The sequence below is a fragment of the Passer domesticus genome, chromosome 4, assembly GCF_036417665.1.
Source record: "Passer domesticus isolate bPasDom1 chromosome 4, bPasDom1.hap1, whole genome shotgun sequence".
Taxonomy (NCBI): Eukaryota; Metazoa; Chordata; class Aves; order Passeriformes; family Passeridae; genus Passer; species Passer domesticus.
In genome coordinates this window covers 63,292,899-63,302,134 of record NC_087477.1, presented here as the reverse complement: position 1 = coordinate 63,302,134, position 9,236 = coordinate 63,292,899, and positions in this window count along the sequence as shown.

The following is a 9,236-nucleotide window of genomic DNA, read 5'->3' as shown; positions in this document are numbered from 1 at the left end:
GTGTGTATATATATATGTATGTGTGTCTGTATATATATATATCCCTCTGGTAGCTGGTCTCAGACACCCCAGGAGCTCATCTGCCCAGCAGCTGCCCTTGAATGCCAGGCTCCCCAGTCCATACCTCTTGTATATATAATCTGCCAAAGCTGCAGACCCACTCCATCTTCCAGTATAGAGTCCTTTACTCACTCTCACCCTTCATCCCATACACAGAGGTGACTGGCAGTTGACCAAGTCTTCCCTGAACTCAGCAGGGAAGCTAATGGTGTACCTTCTGCAGCCAAGATGCTGTGCTGTAAGGCATGAAAATATGGGCACAATAGGCTCGAGCCTGACAGGTATCAGCAAAATGGGAGGTGCTACTGCCAAATTTATGATCTGTTTTCAACTGGTTACTCCTAAAGCATGATTCTTTCACCTGGCTTGCAAGAGCTGATCAACTCACCAAGAAAAAAAAATTATTACAGAACAGGGTGCCAGACATCTAATACAGCTGGCCCACCTCCCAGGAAACAAGCACATTCTTTTACACAAAAAGGTAACAAGAAAAACATCATAATATCAGAGGTGATTGGTCACTCCTATTTGACCATGCCTATGACAAAATTCCTAGCGTGCACGTGCTGATCTTGGTCCAGTTCAATATATTAGTATACATATATATACAAATTCCCCTGGGTTTGTGGTTTTATTGTATAATCATCTGAGGTTACTCTGGGTTATATTTTCATATTCTTAGCTATGACCAAGTTATTATTTAACTTTATACCCTAATACAGCTTCTGCTTGAGCCTCTTCAAACAATGTATTGTTCATAAGGTTTCTTCACCTAACATTCCGATCCTGGGGACACTTCACTACTTCATTGCTCTGGCTGTTTCTGTAGGGTTTCAAGACTAGGCTGCAGTTTCTAGAGAATTTTGATGAAATTTTATAACTGTTTAACTATATTTGACATCAAACTTGTTTGAAGTCTCAACATGGAGATGGCAAAGTGACATGTGGCTTTGCCATTTCTGACTTTTGGGGGTTTGTGACTGTTATCTGACTGGAATTTCTTTTCAAGGTTTTATCACCAGACTGTATACGTAGGCACTAACTCTTCTAAAATCTTCCTGTATGAATGGCTGTATGATCATTTTATTTTCAAGCACACTCAAGGGGAAGAACATATTTTACAAAGTAATTAATTGGGTAGGCAACTTCCACTGAAAATGCAATCAGCATGAAGCCAATGCATTTTCATTACACATTTCCAAGAAATTCTTCTCACTGCCAAAGGATATGGAAGTGATGAATACCCATCCTTCTTGATGTGAAACAAACTACAACTACAAGAACATAAAGAAAGATCTTAATGTTTATATATTTTCTGATGAGAAGTGTCCTGTGGGAACTTTTTCAGTACTTTATATACAGAAATCAATGGTAGATGTTTGTCTGGCATGCTTTATAATATCTCACAGGGGAATTTCCCAGCCTCCCTAGATCACTAAACATTCCTTACAGTTGCAATTTCTGACATGAATTTTATGTGTTTGAAAACAAAACAATTTCCTCGTGTGCTAGCCAGACAGTGGGCATGACAAATAGTTGATTACTTTCTTTACATTAACTCTTTACATTTTCAAAATATTTCACCTTGTTCTTTCTTTCCCTAGGTCAAAATTTTCTTTACTTTTTCATCACGTATCATATTTTCTAATTTTTTTAAGGAATTTTAATCTAATTTCTTAATCTTTTGAGAAAGTTTTATATTGGAGAAAAACCTCAACCTTTTTTTTTTAATTAACACTGGAATACATAACAGTTTATTTACCTCCTGTATCTCATATATGATGCTATTATTGACCCATCATAAAATGTGACTAGACTTACAAAGGTGTCTCACTTTATGATCCCATATATTTCATATAACTTCTTCTAGTTCTTTTTTTAAAATTGAAAATGATTAAAAATGTGGAGTGATTTCACCTGGGACATATTTAAGGATAGTGTTAAAGCCTTCTCAAAATTAAAAATCACATATCACATATCTTTTCTCCTCTCCCAGGAAAGTATTTTGTTTTATCAGAAGTTTTTGGGTTTGGCATGGTTTACAGAATACATTAATAAAAAATGTTTACTGTTCTCAAGGCCACTGTTGTTGCTGTGAGTAAAATGGATCTTAGTGTCTGTTCTGATATGTACATTATGTTCTTGATTAATTAGTCTCAATATAGTAAGAGTAGCCCTTATGGAAAAAGGGGGAGCATGCTCACAAAACAATTAGGGAAATAATTCTATATTTCCCCTCAGTCATTGTACTTTTATCCATAAACTCTAAAATTAGACTGTTATTAGACATGTAGATTAAATGTAGCCATCTAATTTATTGAGAGAATATCAGTAAGCAGAAGTGTATGCTCATATAGATGTTTATATATTCATATAAATGTGCTGTGCATTGTCCATCTTTACTTACAGCCTTATTAAATTGGTAGACAATTCAACAAAATTCATTACAAAGTAGGTAAAAAAACTCTCTTTTTTCTAGATCTGCTCCATTCCCTGAACAAATACCATATCTATGACTCTGACCAAAGGTATATTTTCCCAAAACCTCAAGCAATAGAATATTTAGTGTGTTACTGTTATGCTCTGAGCTGTAGCTAATCTCAATTTCTCTGAAAAAAATTCAAAATCTTAATTATTTATTTTAATCCAGACAAAAAATAACATTTCTACTATATATATATTTTTTTAAATGTTAAGTCTTGTTTTCTTTCCCCTCTCTAGTTTCCCCTGTAGGCATCAACTTCACTTTTATGCTCTTGTTCAGAAAGTCTGTCTGACATCTCTACAAATCAGAGCTCTTCTCCATGTTGCTGTCTTATATCTCATGTTGCATTTTCAAAAATATGTAGACTAGAAACCAGGTAAGCTAAATCTCAGTAAACATTTCATTGCCCTGATATGACATTACAAAGAACTAAGAGTGACATTCTATTTTTCGATTTAATTATTTTATAATTTTACAGATAAATATATTCAATTTATTATTATTCTTATGACTATTATTATTCTTATGACTATTATTATTATTCCTTTTTTCCATTCTTTCAAGAGACTTTTATATTACAGTAGTAACATTTTTACTGTTATCTGTGACAATTACTAATATGAGTAGATTATGTGTAGGTAAAATACAGACCCACTCACTCAGTCTGACCTAGAATATATTTTGGCATGTCTTTCAGGGTGAAAATTCTTGTTAGCTTTGCAGACAGAGGTGGGTTTATACTTAAATCTATTATAGGTCAATGAACAAAGAATCAAGATGAGTAGTATCAGCAGAGTACAGCTCCAATAAATTATAAGGCTCCTGGACCAAACAGTCTGTCCAGCCTGGAACTGCAAAATAGAGCATATTGTCCATTATCACTGGTAGAAATTAGCAATATTTAGGAAAAGTTTTAGGAAATATAATTAGCAAATTGTGAAATATTCAGACTATATTGTTTCATTGATATTTCATTAGATCTTAGATTAAATTTTGCCTTTAATTTGTGCAGGTTTGAACATTTTATTATTGCATTACAGATATTCAGGGTGTCAGATGGGTGTTTGTATACTGTTGCAGATAAGGAAACTGAAATGAAACAATAATGCTCCTCCTCAAGCAGGGCATGAGCTTTGCTGAGTTTTACACTCATTTTCTAAAGAGAAGTAGTGACAATTTGACAAGTGAAATGCATTAGTGCGGTGTGAGATTTTTTAAAGCTTCCTAAGAAAGCATCATGAAGTTTATTATAGTTTATATTTTTAGAAATCTACCAACTAGAGATAGAGAAGAAAATATCCATGCTAACTACAGGGGATCAAGGGTGTAATGTTTCATTTGCATTTTGCCTTTTCTGGATATCTCAGTTATTGAACTTACACTGAATAACCTTGCCTGATTTTGACTGTTTTTACTCAGGAAATGCCTTTCAAAGTTCAACTGATGGTAATTAATAATCATCCTTACCACTTATAAATATTTGTTAATTTTTATTTAAGGTTTTATTTGTGGGTTTTTTTTTTTACCAACTACAGATATAATTGATGTTAGCAATTTTGCTATGCGCAGATTAAAATTAAAATGCTTACCTGACAAGCAAGTTCACATGATGAGCTGCTTGAAAACTAAGCTGTATCTGAGATAAATTTCCACATTTCTTATATAATGAAAAATAAGGCTAAAAAAATATCTTCTGACTGTAAAATAGAAGCCAGTAAGAAAAATACCATTTTAAGTGCCTCAAAGTGATACTGAGATGGAGTTCTTCAGAAAGTGAGTATGACCAAAAAACATATTTTTGAGGATCCAAGATTTCCCTATAGCTGCTAAACCAAGAGTTGCATTTTCTCTTCCACCCACCTTCAATTATTGAGAAAGTAAGAATGATGATGATCGCTGTGAATGTGCTTTAAATCACTTATCATAAGATTCATTAAAAATGTAAACTCAATTTTAAGGCTATATTTTTTTATGCTATACCTTACTTGTACAGTAAAATGTACTAACCACATTTTGTCATTTGTTTTGGTTGCAGAAAAGTATGTTATAGGTGAATTAATTTTCTATGATTATTGTAATACATTATGGCCAGTGTCTGTTATGAGTAAAAATGACAGATGGTAGATTCCAAAATATATTGATAACTTCTTTGACAGTTATCAATAGAATGAAAAGGAGAAATAGCATAGATAATCCTAGGTTGCTTCATGTTCAGGGAGTCCTGAAGTTGACAGCATCAAGTGGCAAGGCACATCTGATCAGAGTAAGACTGTGCTGATCCTCTCCACAGAAAGGTTCACCAGCATTTTGATACTTAGAACCCCTTCTAGGACTTTCTTTGTGGAAAACAATTTTATCAATAATTTTTACTGTCAAGTAAAAGTGTCCACATGAGAAAATGCTGTTTTGATATAAGACAGGTACACAGGTGACATAATCACTGGTACCCCATGGGAACAGCTATGGGCTTCTCCCCCAGGATTTGCTATCTGAGCTTGTCTTGAAGTAAAGAGCTACATGTTTCATGGCCCAGACATACATGTACAAGGCACAGGCCTGTGCCTACTCAGATTCAGCACTGTGTGGGTCACTAACTCCTCATGTACAATAATTTTGTTATTAGGGTCACTGCAACAGTAGAGGGAAAGAGTAATTTTAAAAGATCTAATGAAGAATTTCCTGGCCCTGGCCCAATCCCTCCAAACCCAAACTTGAAATCACATTTGTTTTTCAAAAGTCTATCATTTCTATACTGTAGGAAGCAGCAGTCATATTAATTTCTTAACTTCCTTCATTATGCTTATGGATTTTATTTCATATAGTTTATATGATAATAGCAAATGATAGTTTAACTTCTTAGCAATTGTAGTAAGATATGAAGGTAATTGAAAATTTTTATCTCCCTTTATGTCCCTTTTTTTCCTTATCTGTTGTTTATTCCTATTATTGTTAAAATCCAAGTTTAACAGAAAGTATTTTAATATTAGCCAGAGATGTATTTTAATATTTACTATGTGGAAGTAATCACACCATAAGGGACTCTTTGCTTACCTTATAGCTCAGTTACTGTAAAGTAGCTAAAATGAAGTGTGTAATTAAGCTCAGGGTGTACTGAAAAATAAAGTTTCATAAAAAATAAACACATGGAGTTTGCTTATAATTATCTCCAAATTTATCAAATATTGGGAAATACAAATTTCAGAGTTTTCATTTGGATAATAGCTTAAGTCAACTCTGAGATGGTTTTAGCAAAATTAATTTCAGAAATATGTGTTATTGGGGCAAACCAGATCTCAGGGTGTCCTGGGTAACTGAAAATTGTTATTGTATTCCAACAGTGCCCCAAAATTGTTACTGTCTCTTCAACACTCACCAGTGGGATCAGAACTGGAATTGGGGGCAGCTGGGAGGTGCCTGTCCCTTCAGAAGGTCAGGGCACCTGAGTAGACTCCCCCTTTGGCCTGGCAGCATTTGCTGAAGGCAGAGGCTCCACTTTGGAAATGGCTGCTTTGGGCAGGTGTCTGGACTGGCAACTACAGCAGCTGGGAAAAACTGCACTTCCCAATTAGAAACTGTTTTCAGAGTGAACTTTGCAAACTCTGTGGGCAGTCAAACTTAAGTGGGTCCCAGGGGGGCCAGGTTATCCTGGGTCCACAGCAATCTAGATTTTTCTACATGTTTACAATCTAACAATCATCACTACATTCTTCCACTAAGCCACATCACTTCTACCTTCTTACATGCCTTGCAATACTTTGCTGTGGGCAGCCATAAATTCTCTTCTGTGGACAGAGTTACATGGAGGACTTGCCAGCCTACAGGTGTCACAGAGGGTTTCTGCTGTTTTCTTTGTTGTTGCTGTTGTAGCGCAGGCTGATATAGCTCTGGCAGCAAAACTTTGTAATATAAACCCAGCCTCAGGCTCTCAGTCTGCAGCTGACCCACTATAATGTTGTATTGCAGTTATTTTACACTTAGAAAACTTTCTTCCCAGTTCTAAGGTCTAGAAACTTTGTGGCTGTTCCAAAGGTGTGTCTATGATATTACAAGCTCTAGGCATAGCCTAGGGCTAATTTTAACTTCCCTTCTAAATTCAGCACTTTCAATATATCATAACTCTTCCCATCATATATGAAATAAAAGGTTCAAATAACCACTGAGGTACTTCACTTATACAGTTCGCTGATATCTTCTAACCCTAGAGACACTAATTCCTTGAATATACTTATAAAATGTCTGGTGTCCTTCATGTTTCAATTCTTTATTTCTTCCTTTGTGTCACAAGGAACCTGTATATGTTATTTAGATTATAAGTCATTACAGCTTTGGAAGTTTTTTGTCATTTTACATTTTTTATCCAGGATTGAAGAAATAAAACTTGTAAGTATTTAGGTGAAATGTAGTCATGGTAAGACAGCTCTTCATATGTATATTTCTTTCTTCATACACACACTCATCAGAAGTGTTCAGAAAGTATTAAGACATTCAAAAAATCCATAGATGAAATTGAACCCATGAAGAAGCATATTCCAATTATGAAATAATCAAACATATTCACACCAGCTTTAGTCTCTGCACACTGTAGTAACAAAATGCAGTAATGAAATTTTTCTTATCTGTGTATCCCAATCTTCTCAAGATAGAAAATAAGTGTCTTTATAATTCCGTGTCGAATGCTGTGTTGTTTGATGCATACCTAGGATGGAAGTTACTATTCTGTAACCTTCACATTCATGTCCATGGTCACTGTCTCTGTAAGTTCTTAAAGAGCACAACTGCCTGGCTCAGCTATCACCAGCCACACAAAGATAGCACCCACCAGTGACCACTGAAGCACCCAAGACTCATTTCTGGGGCCTTCCACCAGAGGACTGTGCATGATCCACAGTCCTGAAACTGCCCCCCAGGGGAGGTACCTCGGCACTCCCATCTGAACCATAAAGCCTTTCACCTGCTACAGTAACTGGCAAAACCTTTTCTTAAAGAACATTCAATGTGTTACTACTAATGAAGTGTTCAGTGCTACCTTTAATGAAGAACTCAGGAATTTTCCTAAGCACGAAAGAATGAGAGCACAATTTTTGCTCCATATTTTGCAACCTAGTTACCACAGTACCTGGAATTTTACTCCAATCAAATGTACAAGTAGTAGGTACCAAACTACTCCTATCTCTGGTGTGTTGTTTTGAGTTTTTTCAGGGTTTCTTGTTTTCACTCTGTCCTTATTTATCTTTTTTCTTTTGGTCTGATATGCCTATAGAGATAAAAAGATCTTTATTGCACAGCAAAATATTATGAATACTCTTCATTTTCTTCCTCCCTCAGAAAATATCAGTAACTAGACACTTATTCTCAAACATTTCAGAAAATTCTTTCTTAATAGGGAGAAAAATTGATTCAAACATTGGAAAGTAGCACTTTTCTACAAAATGATTGATGTTCAAGATGATTTATTTGTGACCCAAGGGCTTGTTTCAGTTTTTCTATGGTAAAGTGGGCTGAGGGCATTATAAGAATAATATTGAGTATATTTGAGATATGGTTGTTCAGATTAATAGTTTTGACCACATAGTGACAATAATTAAAAACATGTAAGACAACCACTTGCTTGAAAAGTGTTAATAATAAAATAATTTACTGAAGTCAGATAAAAAAAATTTTAAACTGGCCATTAATACTTCCATTACAGATTTAGTATTCTCTAACTGATAGATGTATATATATATATATATATATACACACACATACACATATTTCTTTACAAAGAGTAGAATGATGACTCTTTTTCCTTGGCCCTGAACATTATTTGCCACTATTTTATAACAATATGGTTATGGAATCCCAAACTAAGTGACACAAGTTAAACTATTTGCTCACTTCATAAAAAAATGCAGAAGACTTAGAATACTGATAACATCAGAAAATAATGGGTCTTCATGTATTTCCTAATCTGTTTTTATGCATTCACTATTTATTTGGCCATAAATAGCAAAGACAGTAATCAACATTTCTTTAGCTTCATTTTGACATTTCAAGGTATTCAAAGCTATTTTTTTTTTCCTTTAGACAATGAACTCAGGTTTTTAGACTGGGCTATTTCTTTCAACTCTCTGGTAGTTACTAATCACATCCTTACCCTATTTATAATGTATTTATTTCACAGTTTATCGTGTTTAACAAATAAAATTAAAAATAAATAAAACAGAAAATAATCAGGTTTTTTACCTTTTCATTTGTTTGCTAGCTAGAACTGCAAATTAATTTCATAAGTTTAGCAATTAAGAAACCTATGATATTTGTCTCTTCATTTTACAAATGTTTTAACTTGCATAAATGTGGAGTACAGAATAATTTTATATTTGCTAAAATGTTGTCTTCACTCTTAAGAACATATACTGAATATATGCCTACGTTATCTAGAAAATGTGACCTCCATTTGAGGAAAGTTTATTACCCTCCTTGGCTTCAGAGCAGAGCATTACATTTCTACTGCAAACCAAAGTTTTTACAATCTCCTAAAGTCTTTTAGTTATTCACAGCCACCTGAATCCTGATGGAGTTAAGAACCTGTGGACACAGTTATACTGTGCATAAGCCTTTTTTCTAGGTTCACATGTTCACACGTGCTGAAGAGTGTCATCAGCATGGCAGTGCTTGTGCAATTGTTCCCACCTCATGGATCTTCATAAAC